Consider the following 16020-nt stretch of genomic DNA (forward strand, 5'->3'; position numbering starts at 1 on the left):
ACAGCGACTTACATGGTTGACTTTACGAGGAGAGTTGACTGGAAAGGGATGTTGTTTGCTTAGAAGGCGAAAACGTGGGTCTCTGATCGGCATTTGATTCGAACCCCTACCGTTGTTTTGTTTGAGTAATCGGAAGGAGTGTCTACGCTTTTTAGAACTTTACCAGTATAATCGTTTTTTTGGGGAAAAGTGCCAAAAAAGTCCTAAACCTTTTATCTTTGTGCCGATTTAGTCCTAAACCTTTTTTTGGTGCCGATTTAATCCTAAACCTTTTTACGCTGTGCCAATTCAGTCCTTTCCGGCCAAAATTGACCGAATTTGCTGACTAGACGCTGGCCGCTGACGTGGCCCGATCGGCGCCGACGTGGACTATTTTTAATAATATTTTAATATTTTTCAATTTTTCAAATTTTTTTCTTTTTGTCTTCTCTTCTTCTTCCTCCAGCCCGGTCACCGGACCTCGGCGACCAGCCGGAGGCGACGGCCGGCGAGGTCGAGGTCGACCTCGCCGGCCACCTCGCCGGTGGCCGCGAGGGCGGCCTCGCGCCGGGCGGCGAGGCTCGACCTCGCCCGCCCAGCGCGAGGCCGCCCCGAGGCCTGGGTGGCGAGGCTCGCCCTGCCGGATCCGGCGAGGGTCGGGCCTCGCCCATGGTTGGCGAGGGCGAGCCCCGCCAGCTCGGCGCGTGGAGCATGGGGAGGAGAGCGAAGCCGACGGTGGCGAAGCTCGGCGAAGGAGACGACGCAGAGCACGAGCCGAAGTCCGCGGTGCCGCTCGGCGGCAGCGATGATGAGGAAGCAAACGAAGACCCGAGCTTGAAAATCGTCGAGAAGGCGCTCTCGGTGCGCGCCGTGAAGCTCGCCTCCATGCCACCGGGCGTCGACGTGTCGGAGGAGGACGACGATAGGCCTCAGTTCCGTAAGACCTCGAGGATCGAATCCGGCCGCCTCTTCGCGCAGATCCGGCGAGGGCGAGCCTTGCCGAGATCCGGCGGGAGGGCAAGCCTCGCCACCCAGGCCTCGAGGGCGGCCTCGCGCCGAGCGGGCGAGGCTCTCCCTCGCCGGATCGGCAAGGTGGAGCCTCGCCGCCATGGGCGAGGCTCGACCCTCGCCGAGATCCGACGAGGGCGAGCCTCACCGCCCGCCGCGAGGCCGCCCTCGCGGCCACCGGCAAGGTGGCCGGTCGCCGAGGTCCGTGCGGCGACCGGGCTGGAGGAAGAAGATGAGAAGACAAAGAGAAAAAAAAATTTTAAAATTTAAAATTAAAAATTAAAAATTGAAAAATTGAAAAATTGAAAAATATTAAAATATTATTAAAAATAGTCCACGTCAGCGCCGATCGGGCCACGTCAACCGGCCGGCGTCTAGTCAGCAAATTCCGGCCAATTTTGGCCGGAAAGGACTGAATTAGCACAACGTAAAAAGGTTTAGGACTAAATCGGCACCAAAAAAAGGTTTAGGACTAAATCGGCACAAAAAAAAAGGTTTAGGACTAAATCGGCACAAAGACAAAAGGTTTAGGACTTTTTTGGCACTTTTCCCCATTTTTTTTGGCCACTTTAATTGTAATGGAGTCACAAATTTTTAAACGATGGATTTTGATAGAAAATGAAATGAAGTAGAGAGGAAAACTGGAGCTTTTTATTTCAGTATGTTTCTTGTACCCGTTCATTACACTATTTGTAATACAAGGGTAAAGTGTAAAACATAAAAGAAATAAATGAAAATATACATTGATCCTAATTCCTATTTTACCAAGTCAATTACTGATTAAATGAAACAATCATTAATACTCAGGATCGGTATTTTCTAAGTTATCAAATCATATTTCCAACACTCCCCCTCAAGCTAGTGGCCTATATATATCGAGGACACCAAGCTTGCTCAATAGATATGCATGTTGTCTTTGGCATAATGGCTTGGTAAAAATGTCCGCACGTTGCTCCGCAGTTCATATTCCTCTCGTTGTGATGATTCCTTCTCGAATGTTGTCTCAAGTGAAATGACAATCAACCTCTATATGTTTAGTCCTCTCATGAAATACTGGATTGGCGGCTAACTTGAGTGCAGCATCATTGTCACAGAATAATTTATTGGGTCCATCAACTTGTACTTCAAGATTCGCAAGCAATCCTCGTATCCAAATTATTTCACAAACAGTCTTTGCCATAGCCTGATATTCTGACTCCGCTGATAATAGTGATACGCTTGACTGTTTCTTTGTTTTCCACGAGATAAGAGATTTTCCAAATTTGATCCAGAAACCAGAGATGGACCTTCTCGTCATCGGACACGTGGCATAATTCGTATCACAATTCGCCATCATTTTCATGTCGCAATCTCGAGATAGAAAAATGCCAAGTCCTGGGCATCCATTCAAGTATTTCACCACTTTCAAGGTTGTATTCATATGGGATTGCTTCGGCTTGTACATGAATTGACTGAGTATTTGCACAATATAACATATATCTGGTCTTGTCATCGTGAGATAAATCAGTTTTCCAACAAGTCGTTTATATACTGATGGATCTTCAAGTAGTGAATCCTCAATGGAAGAAGATGAGCTCGAATCATATTCATGTGTTGTTAACTTTGCATTCCGCTCGATTGGGATAACTGCTGGTTTGCATCCTAACAATCCTGCTTCAGAGACTATTTCCAAAATGAACTTTCTTTGACTAAGAGATATTCCTTTGTCAAACCGAGCTATCTCAATGCTGAGAAAATACTTAGGAGATCCCAAGTCTTTGATATGGAAAGTGGAATGCATATAGCTTTTGAATTTTTCAATGGCCAGTTCATTATTCCCCATGATAAGAATGTCATCGACATATATTAAAAGATAAATTGATGAAGTACCTTCAGTCCATGTGAACAAGGCATAATCGTGTTTGGAATGCTAAAAACCTATGTTGGTTAAAGCAACAATGAACTTGGCATACCATTGCCTAGAAGCCTGTTTGAGTACATACAAGGATTTGCGGAGAGGACACATACGAGACTCCCCCTATCTGCGTAATCCCTGTGGAAACTCCATGTAAATCTCTTCATCCAGATCTTAGAGCTTGCGCATTTTTACAAATTAGAATTGGGTGTCATATTATATTTGCATCATCATAAATGCTATCTTAGAAAAAATAAAAATTTTCATGAATTGATATTATAGTGCAAATATAGATCTTCCTACAAGATTTATTTCCGTGTCCTAAAAATAAAATATAAAAACATAAACTCTTCCATATTAATTGTTTTAAATTGCATGTTCATAAAAAAATTACGTAAAAATTACTCTAAGATCACATCCGTATCTAAGATAAAATTGCATATTTATTTGAGATGATTGTCCGACAAGTCCTAAACCTATTATAGGCCAACTAATTTAGTTATAAATTTTTCAATTTGGTCAATTTAGTTATAAACCGTTTGATGATTTGCCCATATAATCATTTTAGCCAATTTTAATTAAAAATCACTAACTTAGATGTCAACCGTCTTGTAATGGCAAGGCCATGGATGATTTTGCAATTTTTTAATTTTTAATTTTCTATTTTTCTCATTTCCTTTTCTTTACCCTTTCTAATTTCCCTATTTCCCTCAATCGGCTATCACCAAGAAAAAAGGAAAAACAAAGAAAGGAAAAGAAATTATTTAAAAATAAAATAAAATAAGAAAATTCAACGTTAGCGCTGTTTATAAAACGTATGGGATGACCGGTGCTTACTAAACCGTAACATCGGCAATTTCCAATTAAAATTGGCTGGAGAGATTACATTGACAAATCGTTTATAGGTTTAGGACTAACTACAAAATTTAAAATTTTAGGATTGAAATAGTCACCGTAACATGAGTCTAGGACTTTGTAGACAATTTTCCCATCATTTAGAGTAGAATAAATATCCTCTTATGCACAAATTGAGTCATAAAATTACTAAATTACCATATTTACCTAGTAGAATTAAGATCCCACGTTGGATATTAGTTGGATCTTGTTTTCATGTTTAGAAGCTCATTTTTAAAAAATGATCTATTTAAGCGTGTTTTTCCTATAACACTTTAGAGAGGAGGACACCTGAGTGCCATAATCAAGACGCCGACACTTAAGTGCCATAACTTTAAAATGGTACACTTAAGTGCCATCATCGGAGTAAAATGAGACACTTAAGTGCCACTGGCGAAAATCCGGCCAAATGGCTGACGTTGCGACTTTCCGGCGAGCTCGGTCCAAAACGGCGTCGTTTTGTACGCCGACGTGACGGAGAAAATGCAAAAACGACGCCGTTTCGCGTCTACGTGTAAATAATAGTATATAAATTAATTAAATTAGATTTAAAATATTCAAAAATTTAAAAAAATAAGAAAATTTTAAAAAATTTTAAAAATTAAGAAAAATTTTAAAAATTAAGAAAATTTTAAAAATTTTAAAAATTAAGAAAATTTAAAAATTTTTAAAAATAAGAAAATTTTAAATTTTTTAAAAATTAAGACAAATTATAAAAATTAAAATTATAAAAAATTATAAAAAGGGGGGGTGGGAGGCCGAACGGGCGGCTCCCTTGCCGCTGCCGCCGGCTCCCTCACCGCCGCCACCTCCTCCACCGCCGCCTCCCCCCCTTTTTTAATTTTTAAATTTTATAAAATTTTCTTATTTTTTTAAAAAATTTTAAAATTTTCTTATTTTTTAAATTTTTAATTTTTCAAAATTAAAATTTTTAAAATTTTCTTATTTTCTAAAATTTTTTTAATTTTTAAAATTAAAATTTTTAAAATTTTCTTTTCTTTTAAATTTTTTAAAATTAAAATTTTAAAATTTTCTTATTTTTTAAAATTTTTTTAATTTTTTAAAATTTTTTAAAATTTTTTAATTTTAAAAATTAAAATTTTAAAAATTTTCTTATTTTTTAAAATTTTTTTAATTTTTAAAATTTTCTTTTTTTTTTTTTTAATTTTTTAATTTTTTTAAATTAAAAATTTTTAAATTTTCTTATTTTTTAATTTTTTTTAATTTTTTTTGAATTTTCTTTTTTTATTAAATTTTTTAAATTTTTTTATTAAATTTTTAAAAAAATTTCTAAAAAAAGAAAATTTTAAAAATTTTAATTTTAAAAAATAAAAAAATTTAAAAATAAGAAAATTTTAATTTTAAATTTTAATTTTAAATTTTTTTTAAATTAAAATTTTTATATTTTTTAAATTTTTTTTAAAATTTTTATGCTAATTTAGATTTGGAGCTCCGAGCCACGTAGACAAAAAATAATAATAAAATATTCACGTAGGATTTCCTAAAGGGTCGCGGATGTGGCTCTTAAGTGTCCACTCGAAAAAAAAAAACTTGACTTAAGTGTCTTAGTTTTGAAGTTATGGCACTTAAGTGTCCCAACAGACAGTTACGCACTTGTGGTGAACTTCGCTAAGACTTTACATAGCACGCACATATATATTTGCTTTAATACGTTAGTATATTTTAGAATACTTGATTTACTTTTTGCTTACCTTATATCAAGGGATTGTTTATTTATTGCCCGAGATGGCTGGAGTTATTATTTTCTTGCCTTTTACTATTCAATTATTTGCTACTTAATTGGGGCATTTTAAATAAAATTACATGTTTACATTAATTAGGTTTTCTGCGTTCAAGGAATTGCATTTTGAATATTAACTTATATAGAAAAGTTCATATTTGCAATTTGAGTGTGTTCTCACATGCATATTTCAGCATATCTTAGAATTTGCATATTCTTTTGCAAATTGAATTGGATGTCGTATTGCATTTGCATCTTTGTAGATGTCAGGTTACAAAAAGTAGAAACTTTCATGAAATAATAGTTTACTGTTTCAGGTAGATCTTTTAGATTTTATTTTGGTTTACATGCCTCATTTCCAAGTCATGAAAATAGAAAATAAAAAGCATAATCTCTTCCATATTAGTACTTTTAGATTGCATATTCCTAGAAAATCACATAAAAATAACTAAAGACCTGCATTTGCATTAAAGGTAAAGTTGTATAACTACATTATTTTGAGTAGATTTACTTTTTCTCTTGTGCACAATTTTTAGAGTCATAAAAATGTAAAATTATCATTTATACGTTAAAGAATTATCCTAATTCTTACGGTAACCCAGAAAAATGTTATGCTAGCAAAGCTTAATTAGGATTGCATTTACCCATAGGATTTTGGTTTGATTTTATTTTCATGTTTGGAAGCTTATTTGAGGAAAGTAACTTATTTAGGTGTGTCTTTGTATAGCATGTTCAATCTGCATATTTATATATCCGTTGATACATTAGTCTATTTTAGAAAATTTGCATGGACGGTGACCTGTCCTTAAGGGAATGCGAATGCAAGTTAGGGAAAAAAAAAAAAAAAAAATCACTAAAGATCCTTACCTTCAAAAGGGAAAAAAACATCAATTACGCTTCCGGAGGGTCATGAGATCAAACGCCATTTCTTCATTTCATTTCTCCTATAACTATCAACACAGACCTCATAAGCAAAAAGCTTTTCTCTGTTTCTTCTGCAAATTCGAGATGGAAGACCAGAAAAACAGATTGTCTCCAGCCGACTTGACGAATTTCATTCTCGGTCTCATTTACATTCTAAGCCTTTCCCTAGCTAATGCTTCTGTAGCAGAAGCTGATACAAATAGCCCATTGTCAACTTATATTATCCAAGTACGAAAGCCGACCGTCAAACAGTCCTCTACTCCAGAGGATCTCGATACTTTTTATCGGTCATTTTTGCCTACCACGGCAACCAGCTCCCACCAAGAGCAAAGGATGGTTCACTCATACCGACATGCGCTATCAGGGTTCGCGGCCAAATTAACGGCCGAGGAAGCTAAAGCCATTCGGGAGAAAGACGGCGTTTTGTACGTGCGTCCGGAGAAGGTTCTCTCTCTACACACAACTCACACCCCCGACTTCTTGGGATTGCACCAAGGAGTTGGGCTCTGGAAGGACTCGAACTATGGTAAGGGCGTGATCATCGGAGTATTGAACACGGGAATTTTCCCTGACCACCCTTCCTTCAGTGACACGGGGGTGCCGCCGCCCCCGGCCAAATGGAAGGGCAGGTGCGACTTCAACGGGACGTCCTGCAACAACAAGCTCATCGGTGCAAGATCTTTCCTGGGCTCAAGTAACACTGTTGCGCAGGCCGCTCCACCATATGATGGTGAGGGCCATGGCACACACACTTCCAGCACAGCTGCTGGTGCTTTTGTGAGAAATGCTGGCGTGTTTGGTAATGCCAATGGCACAGCCATAGGCATTGCGCCTCTTGCGCATTTGGCAATTTACAAGGCTTGCGATATTCTAGGGTGCTTCGACAGCAACGTATTAGCTGGATTGGACGCAGCCATTGAGGATGGTGTCGATGTGCTTTCCATCTCTTTAGGAGGAAGTTCCCAACGATTCTTCGACGACTTGCTTGCAACTAGTGCATTTGCCGCCACCCAAAAGGGCATCTTCGTCAGCTGCTCCGCAGGGAATAAAGGGCCATCCAGCTTCACATTGTCAAGTGAGGCACCGTGGATTCTCACTGTAGGAGCGAGCAGCATCGACCGCAGCATAAAGGCCACGGCCCAGCTCGGGAACGGGCAGGAGTTCGATGGGGAGACCTTATACCAACCGCACGACTTTCATCCGGCGCCACTTCCCCTTGTTTATCCGAGAGACTGCCTTCCCGGATTACTAAACCGCTCGGAGGTCCAAGGGAAAGTGGTTCTGTGCGACAGTGACGAAAAAGGGCGAGTTGAGAAAAATTAATGGGTCAAGGATGCAGGTGGTGTGGCCATGATCCTCGTGAACGATGTCACTGCGGGATACACCACATTCGCGGAAGCGCATGTGCTTCCCGCCGTCCATGTGAGTTATGTCGCTGGGAGACAGATCAAGAGATACCTGAGCACAGCGTCAGCACCAAAGGCCACGATCCTATTCAAAGGCACGCAAATCATCGGGAGATCAGTCGCCCCGGCTGTAACATTCTTTTCTTCCCGCGGCCCCAACGTCCAAAGCCCAGGCATCCTCAAACCAGACATAATCGGTCCAGGCTTGAACATTCTCGCCGGTTGGCCATTTCCCATAGACAAGTCTACTGACAAGAAGCACGCATTCAACGTGATCGGCGGGACCTCCATGTCCTGCCCCCACCTCAGTGGTGTGGCGGCCCTGCTCAAGAGTGCGCACCCCGACTGGTCGCCCGCGGCTATCAAGTCCGCCATCATAACCACTGCTTCCACCACCAACAAGAAGGGCCTACCCATCGTGGACGAGAAGCCCTATCCAGCTAACATTTTCTCCACCGGCGCAGGACACGTCAACGCATCAAAGGCCGTCGACCCGGGTCTCATTTACGACATCAGACCGACAGATTACGTACCTTACCTTTGCGGGCTCAACTATACTGACTCTGAAGTCGAGATCATAGTTCGAAAGAAAGTCACATGCTCGAGCATAAAGAGCATACCTGATTATCAGCTCAACTATCCATCGATCAGCGTGAGGTTCGAGGGCACGGTGACGAAGGTGAGTGTAAAGAGGACGGTGAGAAACGTCGGACCGGCGGAGTCACGTTACAGGTCGGTCATCGACCCCATCATGGGTCTCGACTCAATTGTAGTGTACCCGCGTGATCTGGTGTTCACGAAGGAGAACCAGACAGCGAGTTACAGGGTTGACTTTACAAGGAGAATCGACAGGAAACCTACATCGGAGACGGCGTATGCTCAGGGGGCGATCAGGTGGGTCTCTGCTCAGCATTCAGTTCGAACTCCCGTGGCTGTTGTGCTTGTGTTTGAGTGATCGTAGTGAGTGTCTGTGATCTCTATGATCCAGAAATTGAAGGTCGACAAAGAGGGCGATTCGGGAGTGACGTGCCTGGTGTTTATTTTGACTTTTCTCCTTATGTTTGCATCCTGAATAATGACATATTTCACACTGGAATTTGCCTTTAAGAAGCTTGTCATTTTTTACCTCTTATTTATTTTGATCCGCGGTTTCACAATTTCTTCGCCAAGGTTAATCTAGATTTTCGCTCCATCATGAAAAGTCGATCGAACTTTAATTTGAGGATATTGCCATGAAGGAGTACAAAATTTCAATGGTTATCTCGTCATATAAAAATCTTAACGAGATTACTCTAATATAGAGGATAAATTTCAACACAACCACCTAACTAAAAGTGTCGAGTATAAGATTCATTATGTATATATCGCCTTTAAGAAGCTTGTCATTTTTTACCTCTTATTTATTTTGATCCATGGTTTCACGATTTCTTCGCCAAGGTTAACCTAGATTTTCGCTCCATCAGGAAAAGTCGATCGAACTTTAATTTGAGGATATTGCCATGGAGGAGTACAAAATTTCAATGGTTATCTCGTCATATAAAAATCTTAGCGTGATTATCTGGTATAGAGGATAAATTTCAACACAACCACCTAACTAAAAGTGTCGAGTAGATTCCTTGTTGACCAACTCGTTTGCACGTGAATAATAAATGTAATTTATATTTCATTTTGTAAATCCCTTTTTGACGCATTTAGACATATTTAAGTAAATATATGGGCGTTATCCTAATTTAATAAATTTAGAGCCGATTTGATATATTTGCAATTCGAATGTAGTGGTGACCAAAGTTACTCTCAGCTCAAATATTCGCTGGTCAGCGAGCAAGTGAATTTTTTGGTGATGGAAAATTGTCACTTTTGTCCAAAAGATAAATCTGAAAAACAAAACCTGCAAAATTTTGTCCCTTCTTTTTTCAGTCGTGGCTTCGCGTAAGTTCCTTTCTCTTCCGTTCCCACTTTCTCAAAAGGAATTGCAAAATTAATCCTTTCTTGTTTGTCGTCAAGCAAGATAGAAAGAGCAACCTCTGTCCCCACTTTCTCCACTTTGCTGTTTTATATTTCTAGGATTGCAAATTTATTCAGATTATTATTTTTATTTATAAAATACCCTTTTTTTTTTTTTTGAACAGGTATAAAATACCCTTTTCAGTGGCTTAAAAAATGGCTTACGGCGGTGAACTCAGACCCCTACTTGACATTGATGGCCATAGGAGGCTCTTATTTAAAATAAGATTTAATTTTAATTTCTCTTTTGAAAATATCACCTCACGTTGAGCCATTATATATAATTTCTCCTCTCCTTTTCGAAAAACAAAATTTGTGCTCTTGTCATATATCATCAACCTGCCTTAGCTTGGGCTCTCCCCTTTTTGTGTTATATGGGTCGTCTTGGGTCTTACTCAAGCGTGGTGCTTTAACCTTGTTTCGTAGGTGCAAAAATAAATTGTTAAAGAGATATAAAATTAGATTTTAAAAATGATACAACAAATTCTTGTTAGCATATTGAATATAATGTATTACCAAAAGCTGTATGATGCACTGAATCTAAATGTTACACAAAGACACGTCTCTTCAAATTTTCTTACAAAAACATCAGGAAAAGTACTCTTACTCTTATTGGTTTCAATTCATTAAATTTTTTTAAAAAATAATCAATTTCACCCAGAAATAAGAATAAGACTCATGGTGACCACCGATGCTCAAAGCTCGAAATAGGGTCCAGAAGTACAGAAGTACGTCTTCACTCAAGTTTCGTTACTTCTATTGTTTCGTTCACATTTCATTTTGTTAATTATTGATAAAATTGAGGCGTCCCTTGTCTTGGAAAGAAACTTCTTCGAGCTGCTTAAGAGGAGCAGAACCGGCTGGTGACACCTGAATTTTTGTTAACAATCAAGCACACATTTTAATTAAAAAAATGAATAGTTAAACAAAAAACAAAAAAATTAATCAACGAGCCCAAAAAATCAAAGCTTCAGTCCATTTTGCTTAAGAATTCAGCTCCACAAGCTACGGTCCGCGCACGCCTTGCTCAGGTCCATTACTTGCAGCCCATGAACTCAGATTCAAAAGCCCACCCGTCAAAAAGCCCAGAAAATAGAAACCCACTTTGGCTTCGAACCCCAGCCCATGGATTGCACGTGGCCCATCTCCCTCGCTCATCTTTCTCGTTTTCCTTTATCCGAAGATTAGCGGAGTGACTGAGCGAAGCCAAAATCTAGCGACACTGAAGTCACGCGCTTGAGGATTATAACGTAAAATGTATTTAAAATGTGGTCAAGAACGTAATTCCTGTCTACATATTTATACATGAGAGCTCTTTTCGTAAATCGTCGTGTCACGATAAGTAATTCATATTTGAGCTCCAATGTTATGATTATTAATGAATGAGTTCGATCAACAAGAGAAAATTGGCCAGAGAATGAGGATTCTTTAAATATGCCTAGTCTTTTATATATACTAGTTCTAAGCCCATGCTATATGCAAATGCATTTGCCTTTATCTCGCTTTTCTAAAGTAATCTTAAATCACATTAAGCAACAACTAATTCCTTGGATAAATGGTAAAACAATTGGGATGCACGTTAAGAAACGTGAAGTCCCAATTGTGATTTTTTACTATGCGATCAATTGGAGCTTGGCCACGAAAAGCATAAGTGATTATTTTGAATCTTTGTTCTCTGAAAATAATCATCCCGTGAATCAAGCTCAAAGAATGTAAAAGAACAAGACAAAGAAATATACGGATGCATCACTCCTTTCTATTTGTGATGAATGAAGTTGAAGCGAATTGATCTATAGCAATCCCTCTTGATCTTTAATGGATCGTGATTAGATAACCTATATCAAGTAAAAATTTCAATAATGGAAAATCATGAGATATTCTCTCATACGTTAGGTACCAAGCACTAGATGACATGACATTCTTGATTTTTTTTTTTTTTTTTTAATTCTCCCTCACTCACACACACAAAAATAAATAAATAAATAGACACACATGGATTTTTTAACGCATTATATACATTCTTCGTATACAAAGTTTAGAACCAATTGGTTAATTATCCCCATTAATCTCTATATGCTCGAGTGTAAACACATGACCAAAAATTGAATTTTTTTTTTATGGTGTACATATATATATTGCAAACGCGTGATAAAAAAATTTGATCTTTGTATGCTCAGCATGATTGTGAATATATGCGTATACTATCAAGGGAAGATACCACAAATCTCCTGAATTTGTGCGTGCTTCTCAAAGTTCCCTTCAGACTTGACCCTATTTTAAATACCCAATATTCTCGATTGTTTTGACTCGATATCTCCCATGAGGTGGTGTTTTTATCTGGAAATTCCCCACAGGCTTGGCTTTGTTTCAGAATGCCCTTTGAATTCGATGACTACGAACCAATAACCCTCGAAACCTCATCACCATCAAGAATAATGGTCGGGCGACGAACTAGTGCTCATGACGTGCACATTTTGCACCTTTCCCAAAGACATTTTGGTCTAATATCTACTAAAAATATAATTATAAAACTCTCAATTGAAATTAAAAAAGGGGACCTTATCCTGTGCTTCTCTCACCCATAAGAGGCCTAGTTGGGTTCTCGCTTCGGTCCACCACATTCCAATCACAACACTACTTTCATATTTGTTGTGATTTTTTATCTCTAATTTTTCAGTCTATGTTCATGAAATCCTACGCCTTACTTTCTGATCAAATTTAGAGCCTTTTAACGTTCTTGATGTGCATGTGAATGGCAAGGGGGAAATGTGTTTTTTCGGACTAAAATGCCCCCAAAAAGGGGCGAAATGCGCGTGTGGAAAGCAATACTGTTTGGTCAAACATTATCTTTGACAGCAATGAGCTTAGGGGAGTTATTGGTCAAAGTGATATACTTCAAGCAATATTTTGGAGGGAAAAAGTACCCAAAAAATAATAATCTTAAATTTATAATATTAGTATTGATCTAGTCTTAAACTTTTTTATTTGACTAATTTAGTTCTAAATTAGAAACGCCATAATCTCGAAACCTCAATTGAGAATGGCACCGTCCACAGTGGTCCCCTTCGACCATTGCCATACTACCATCGTTCTCCGCCGGCCATATCCCCGTACAAAGACACACAAAAAACGTGGATATGAAGAACTAACGCAAAAGTTTTGGTCACCAATATCACCGAAAATGAAAGCTCAAATTAGCAACCCCCAAACCACATCGTGATCGGTGAACAAACAAGTTTGTGTTCGGATTCAGCCTCGATAATAACGAAGTATAACCGGAATCAGATATAAGTGTTAACAAAGCGGTTAATGCCCAGCGAGATGGACCCAGGTTGTGGGCTGGACTACTGAGAGAGTCGGGCCCGTGTAAATTGGATTGGACAGTTCAATTGGGCCGATACTGAGCTAAGGGTTGCTTTTGTGGGCTAGGCCCGGGCTGTGCGAAATAGAACAGGCCCTTTCAATAAGGACTGAATTGGAGCCCTTTTTAAGATCTCTCTCTCTCTCTCTCTCTCTCTCTCTCTCTCTCTCTCTCGTTTGTTATTTATCTTTTATTTTTTATACAACAAATGCATATCTAATTCGTTGGTTTAAATTCATGTGTTAACAATGCTCACATATACTTTGTGACAGATTTTGATTTTCTAATACTCAATTGGTAATATTGTACTATAAAGCAACAAGATGCCGTTTTATTGTACAATATTACTATAACCGATGCTTGATAAATATAACCGATGGCCAGTAAACAGACTTGTCTCACAATAAGTATGTAGATATCATGTCATGGCTTTATGGTCACTCCCACGTTTGCTTTTCACAAAAATTCACTTATGCTTGATAGAAAATTAGAAAACATAATCTCCCTTGAATTTAATTTTTCATTTCTAATCGTGGTGAAGTCCTCAATAGAAATTATCTCATACACAATCTTCATGTCCATGTTATGCCACAGCAAAGTGATAGATATATACTCATTCAACGGTTCGCAAACATGCAATCATGCATGCATACTCGAAGGCATAATTATAGAGAGAAATCTTTGTGAAAAGCAATCTTAAGTGGTGAAGAATTCACGAAAAAAGAAGAAGAAGACAAAAGCCTAGAATAATGTGGAAGGACATAAAATAAGAAAATAAATTTGACATGCATAAATGACGGATTCTGAGGTTCGAACAAAATGGAAATGTGCATATCATGTGTATATTATCAATACACTCCACTCTACGATTTTAAAACCCTCTAGAAATGCAACAAAGACCTTCGATTTAACTATAGATGAAACAATCATCTATCTATTAATTGAATTCTTAGCTGTGAGCTCTAGAGAGGGTTTGAAAATAATTAGTCATTGGTCAATCGCAATTTGAACAAAATGGGAATGTGCATATCACGTGTACATTATCAATGCACTCCACTCTACGATTTTAAAATCCTCTAGAAATGCAATAAAGACCTTCCATTTAACTATAGATGAAACAACCATCTATCTATTAATTGAATTCTTAGCTGTGAGCTTTAGAGAGGGTTTGAAAATAATTAGCCATTGGTCAATCACAATTCGAACAAAATGGGAATGTGTATATCGTGTACATTATCAATGCACTCCACTACGATTTTAAAACCCTCTAGAAATGCAACAAAGACTTTCAATTTAACTATAGATGAAATAATCATCTATCTATTAATTGAATTCTTAGTTGTGAGCTCTAGAGATGGTTTGAAAATAATTAGTCATTGGTCAATCGCAAAGACGGCCCAAAGTCATGAATGAAAACATAAAACAAATGTTAGCTGTCGACCAACTTTTGTACATTTTGTTTCTATTGAAGCAAAAAATATTGCAACAAAAATAAAATAAATTGTCCTCCTCAACTATGGTTGATTTTCTAAAATTTATAATTTCACCGTCAACTTTCACGGGCGTAATACAAAACTTTTCGAACCTCATAATATGTCTATAAGTTTTTTTTAATTAAATTTGTACAAAAAATTACGTCAAAATCATATATAATATTTTAATCATATACAATTTTTTTTCTTAATTTTTGAAAATTAAAAAAAAAAAAATTTACTCAAGTGCGTGACTTGTTCACCTTTGCTAGGGCGGTGCACTCCAAACTTTCAACGATGCTTTAGGAGACTATTTGCATTTGCTTGCGAATCAGAGCGCATGATTATTTGAAATTGGGACGAAAAGCTTGCTAGCTAGATTTTGTTTTGTACTTAATTCCATGTGAAGAAATGAATTTTGACAGGTTTTAGGCCTAATCTTGTTGTTAGGTGATACACGCGTGTGGTATATATCCAATTGAACCTAAAATTGGATCATTTCAATGGAATACCTCTTTTGTCCATGTTAAAGTATTCATGAAATTGCATATTGCTAGGTGAGTCCGTTCATATTTTCCTTGCATGTTTAATTAGGAAAAACTATCAAATCAGTCATTAACTTATTGTATATTTGTCAATTTAATCCTAATTTTTTGCAATTTTGCCACTGTAATCTAAATCCTTGCGCAGTTTCCAAATTTTTGCCAATTTTTGTCTAAAATTACATGATGTTACAGTCATCATTGGCCATCCTACAATACACTGACGACGATCTAATGTGGACATGAGACCAATGCATTTCTTCATTTTGCTTCTCTTACATATATATGAGCTATGAGTTCAACTATCAGCACATAATTCATAAGCAAAAAGAATTTCTCTATTTCTTTTGAAAATTAGAGATGGAAGACGAGAAAATAGAAAAAAAAATACATAATCTCTTTGATATTAGTAGTTTTAAATTGCACCGTCATAGAAAATCACTTAAATATAACTTTAAGATTGCATTTGCATTAAGGGTAAAGTTGTAAATCTACATCATTTTGAGTAGATTTACTTTCCTCTCGTGCACAATTTTAGAGTCATAAAAATGCAAAAAGTACATTGCACTACCCGTAGGATTTTGGTGAGATTTTATTTTTATGTTTAGAAGCATATTTGAGGAAAGTAATTTACTTAGGGCACTTTTTATGGATCACATTACAGTGTGACATGCAATTTTATTTATTTATTTAACTACTCGTAAAGCTTTGCATTTACCCTTAGGCCTTTGTTGTTTTTTCGTCCTCTAAAGAATTTTATTTAAGATTTAGAAGGCTAAATAGATATTGGCTTGA

The 16020-nt window shown here is 37.6% G+C and overlaps 1 pseudogene; it reads left to right on the forward strand.

Moving 5' to 3' along the window:
- Positions 1-690: 690 nt before the first annotated feature.
- LOC104445989 lies at positions 691-8801 on the forward strand (annotated as a pseudogene).
- Positions 8802-16020: the final 7219 nt, after the last annotated feature.

This window comes from Eucalyptus grandis, chromosome 5, assembly GCF_016545825.1.
Source record: "Eucalyptus grandis isolate ANBG69807.140 chromosome 5, ASM1654582v1, whole genome shotgun sequence".
In the NCBI taxonomy this organism is placed as follows: domain Eukaryota; kingdom Viridiplantae; phylum Streptophyta; class Magnoliopsida; order Myrtales; family Myrtaceae; genus Eucalyptus; species Eucalyptus grandis.